Source organism: Pseudorasbora parva, chromosome 25 (assembly GCF_024679245.1).
Source record: "Pseudorasbora parva isolate DD20220531a chromosome 25, ASM2467924v1, whole genome shotgun sequence".
Taxonomy (NCBI): Eukaryota; Metazoa; Chordata; class Actinopteri; order Cypriniformes; family Gobionidae; genus Pseudorasbora; species Pseudorasbora parva.
Window position 1 is genome coordinate 12,937,268 of NC_090196.1, and position 5,601 is coordinate 12,942,868.

The window sequence follows — 5,601 nt, forward strand, 5'->3', positions numbered from 1 at the left end:
CGATCAACCCTGACATTACACCGGAACCCAAGTGGAACCCGTCTGACCAGGTGTGCGAGCCGGCTGTCCCAACCATCGCTGAGGGAGTATCTGTGGAAGTCGGTGTTTGGATAGGAGTCCCACCCACTTGCCTAACACTAAGAGTGAGATTCTGGACTATCATTTAGATGTAACCCAGTATCAGCCTAATTGTTCTGTTGGTCCCACCCAGGGGTGTAGTTTATGGGGGAGGTAACCTCCCTAATATTCAAATCCATCAGTTACAACCCCCCACCCCCAGACAAATCAGACAAAAAAATACTCCCCCTCCACTGAACCGATTGGTAACGCCCAACAAGTGAGTCACACTTTCACCAAAACAACGCGAGTGGTGTTTGAATGGGAGAGCACACGGGTAACGTTAGTGCCGAAAATGAAGAGAAGTGCTGCACAGCGGACTATATTTAACTGCTGGTCAGAGAGGGATGCAAAAAATAAATAAAGCATGTATACTGAGAATGAGATACAAGAATATTGTGTAATAGCTACATACCACATATATGAGCTAATCCAATGTATTCTGATGTCCAATGTGATAGCTATAACTATCAGTATAACAAGTTACCAAAGCAGCCGTCTGTTTTGCCAGTTCATTTTTCAATAGTGTCTGTAATTATCAATGACAAAAGTATTCACATTGGTGTTTGTTTTCTTTCTAAATTAATCTGACTTTTGAATGAATTGGATGAATGAATGATTTAGGTGGCTCACTCATTAAAACAGTGCACTGCCGTGGTGCCGCCTAATGGCGATTTCAATACTTAATTTCTGTCTTTTTATAATTATAATCACTATGTTAGAATTTTATGAATGATTATACACAAATTTCATAACGTTATGAGGTGTATAATCTCTTAACATGTTTTTATAACAGATTCAAGGTAAATATAGCAATATAGCACCATGGTAGAAAAGTCAGCAGAGGGAGAGGAGGAGCAGGTGATCAGGTAAAGAAGATGCCATTCAATTTGTAATCAGTTAAAGCAGACAGACAGACAGACAGACAGACAGACAGACAGACAGACAGACAGACAGATAGATAGATAGATAGATAGATAGATAGATAGATAGATAGATAGATAGATAGATAGATAGATAGATAGATAGATAGATAGATAGATAGAAATTATCCAATAACAATGCACATTAAAAGAATAAAATAACAGACAGCATACCAACATTCAATGTGCTCTATGCCTCCATTGCCTTCACTCAGTGATGTGGTTACACTGCGGGCCTACTGGGAGCCGTCTCCTACAGAGCATGGGGATCCTGTGGCTCCGTCTCAAGCTCCACCTTAAAGGTGCACTATGCAACTTTCCGTCCACTAGAGGTCGCCTATTCAAAACAAATGTGTAGTTTGATGACGCAAAGTTTGAGCGCAGCATCTTGGGACATGTGGTCTTACACATGTGGTCCCGAAAATAGGACACAGCAGACATGAATGCGGTTATTAACGTTACTGTAGTATGAAGCAGAGCAGGGCCAAGTGTTGTGGAGCTGAACACGGTAGCTGGAGCGATTGTTACACAAACACCCGCCTCGCGAGCACCGGGACTTTTATCATGACAGGACGGGACACATTCGCCGGGCGCCTGCACTATTTCCGCTCTTCCAGTTATGATTATGAGGTAATGCAGCTCTGTTTGTCATTTAAGTGTAAAATGATGTTATGATGTTACTCCTTGCGTTCACTTGTTCACACTGCTAAGACTAAAGCGCTCCAGCCAAATAAAACCCGAAATCGAGGGTAGCGCAGATATGACGCAATTGACAGGCGACTTCCTCAGACATATTCCTATGCTGAAATGTCCCGGTCCTTAGTTATTAATATTAAAATTCAGTTATAGTATTTACAAATAGTTGGAAACATTTGGGATATTGTATGTACTCAACTGGACAAAATATATTGCAGATATTTTACTGCAAAAATACTACATAGTGCACCTTTAACCCATCACCCTGACTCCTCCACAATGGCTCCTCTCTCCGGCAACGCGCTACATGGGCATCATCTGGTCTTCATCCACACAAACCATTCACACCTGGTTACAACCTCCTCAAGTTACCTGCATAAGAGAGCTGACAGTGCGGCTGAATCTAATGTTTGAGGAGTATGTGTGGCAGTCACCGCACGTACTGTCTTTTGGAATCACAGATTCTATGTCTTGGAAGTACGACCAAAATACGAATTTTCACCAGATAATTACTGCAGATTTAATGTGCTTTCTGCTCATTGAACTGCATACCCTTCTTTCCTGCCATCCTCCCATGTTAGTATTTTCCTGTAAATCTCCCGTATTTTAACCTGCGTTATTAAAGAATAATAATCCCGGAGTAAAAAAAAAAAAAAAAAAACTGAGCTCTGTAACTAGCCTCGCGATAACTGCATCTGCTAGCCTACAGTACTGTAGGTGACTAGCATAGGGTGACTAGTAGGTGACAGTTGTCGCGAGGTTAGTGTGTGAGGTCAGATGACAAGTGACAACGCGGGAAAAAACAAAAAACAAAAAAAGAGACGGATAAAGGACGTAACGATAGAGACGGAAGGGAAGGCACTCCTGCCAAAAAACCAGAACCCTCGTGTAAATACCGTGATCAATGATGGGACAGCGAATTACATTTTTCTGAAGAGGAGCAGGGTGGGGGACAGTCACGCGTTTTGTAAGTTTTGTAACTGCGACTTCAGCATTTCACATCTGCATCATGTGCGACAGCAGATCTTTTAAAGTGACAGTAACCACTTATAATGACAATGTTAAGAACAAAAGTAATTGCTCACTAAATATGCTCTGCTCTTGACTAAATAACTTCAGTATCAGTGTCAACCGTGACATCACAGAAATAGAAAAAAAATATATAATTATAAAAATAATCTCATCATTTTATTAATATTTTAAAATAGCCATAATTCAATGTGAAAAATACTAACTAATTTAAAAAATTTAACTAGGTTTATATTATGTGTTATGCTCAAATGCTTTGAAACAATGCTCATTGTATGCTAAAAAGTGCTATAAAAATAAAGGTGACTTGATTTGATTTTCAGTCATTAAACTCGATCTAGTTTGTCATCAATGTATAAATGAAACTTTGGCTATTGCAAAAAGTGTTTTGAGCTGTTAAAGTAGTAGCAATAGTCACCAAACCCCAGCAGAGAGTGTTTATGGGTTCTATTCTACCAGTAGAGGGCAGCATAACATCAGCCATATTAATATGTGACCTAATGTTCCTAAAACCATAATGTTTAAACTAACACAACCTATAGATCATCATCATCATTTAGATCCACTAATGTATTATCAAAAATGACAAGGAAATGTGCATTGATAAACCCCCTCACTGACCTGCACTGGCACTGTATCATGCACAGTTGCTGTTGTTGGTATAACTACTGTTTCTTCAAGTGTTAAGTTCTGATTGGAATATTAATGACATTTCTGTCCTATTTCTTCAAAAACTGTCAACACTATCAAAGAACACCATGGGTGTGACAAAAACGGGAATGTTTTGTACCCTGCAATTTGCTCTGAGGTAGGTTTATGGGTAGGCTACATATTTGCTCTTGTCATCACCCAGAGCTGTGTGCGTCGTTGAGGTCAAAATTCATACAATGTTGAACACTAAGAAAGGCTTTGGCATGATTCAAATGTCATCAATAAATATTATCACTGTCAGATACTCAGACAGTATTGTACAATCTGTGATTTCGATATGCTGTTGCCAAAATGTGGCGGCTCTTGAGGAAGTCATCGAGTTTGCTGTAGGGTGTGGCAGATGATTGTCATGTTGAAGCAGAGAGAAAGTATGTAAATAGGGGTTGGGTCGATATTAGGAGCGGACAGAAAAGTGTTAGAAACAGAAGCTAAGTGCAAAAGAAAAGGGCGGGTGGGAAACGAGATTTTTAACAATTTTTGCTGACTTGTGAGAAACATAATCTGGGCTGAAATCAGCAGGAATTGGAATTTCGTTTACAAAACGTAAAGGTGTTTTTCTATGCATGCACATTTTTAAATATTTTTTAGTTGACTGTCCCTTTAACTCTCTGGTGCTCCCTATTTAGGGGTCATACTCCTTTTTAAAAGTCAGTATACTTTTGTTCAATTATTTTTGATGTAATATGTTGTATTTTAAGGGAATTTAAAATCAAAATAATATTTTTGCAACAATTAAGATCCATTTCTTTCCAATTTTTACCACACAATAAAAAAATTCTTTATATACAGTGGTGGTCAAAATTGTTGGTACCCCTGGTAAATATGATCAAATATGGCTGTAAAAAATAAATTGAATGAATTTTTAAAATAAAAGATCAAAAGGATAAACAATGCAGATTAGTTTTTTACAGCCATATTTGATCATATTTACCAGGGGTACCAACAATTTTGACCACGACTATATTAGGGATGCAACAGTCCACGGTTCAATACACTGTAAAAAATTATTTAGAAAAAAAGTTACCAGGTTGCCTTAAAATTTTGAGTTCATTGAAATTAAAATTTTGAGTTAATACATTTTTTTTTTTTTTAGATTTGACAACCTTTATTAAAATATTATTCAAAGATTTTGTAAGCCTATTGGGTAATTGTGTGTGTTTTATTTCTGATGACGCAGTGAAACATGCCAAATAGTGCTATTTTCATGATTTATCAGATTTTTTATGTGGTTCAGATACAATAATATTTTGAGTTTCTGTTTATTAAACAAATTTCCTTCATTGTATCAACTCAAATTTTTAATTTGAATAAACTCAAAATTTTAAGGCAACCAGGTTACTTACTTTTTTAAGTTAAACCAACAAAAACCAAAAAAAATTTTTTACAGTGTACATACCTCGGTTTTTTACCAAGGTTTTTGGTTCGTTTTTTTTTTTTTTTTGCTATTCTATTCTTAGGTGAGAGGAACAGAAAATGGTTAAGGAGAAAATGTTTTTATTGCAATACTCTTTCTTTATTTTACTTAAAAGACTTACTTAAACTTAAAACCCTTACTTAAACTTAAAACTTTACTTAAAAAACACATTCCAAATGTATTGTACAATATAAAGTAAATATATATATAAAGATGGGTCAAATGTCTAAATCTTCTAAACAAAATATTTACATCAAATTTGACACGCATGTATGGGCAGACTCGGACTCCTAAAAAAAGTAGTGGAGATCGGGCAAGAGGTACGGTTATAACTGTATATAAAAACATAAAAAATAAAAAACGTATTTTTCCTTAGTAAATTCCCTGTAAATGGTCTTCTCCATCTATGTTCTTAGTGGTTACAGGCTTGTGAAATAAAACATATCTTTTTACAAATACTTAAATGCCTTAAATGCTAGAACCCTGATTATTGCTGTTCGTTGCTATATTTATTATTATTATTAATATTTCCCATTCATTTCTATGCCAGTCATTTTTGACTTCGGAATACAAGTGTGACTTTTTTTTTAGACCCATTTAAACGTTTTTAATCATGTTTATGACTTTTTTTCTGTGTTCACGTAGAAAGTGCTTTAAAGTCCTCAAGCGTTGTACCATTCCAATGAATTCCAACAAAAACAAACTCACTTT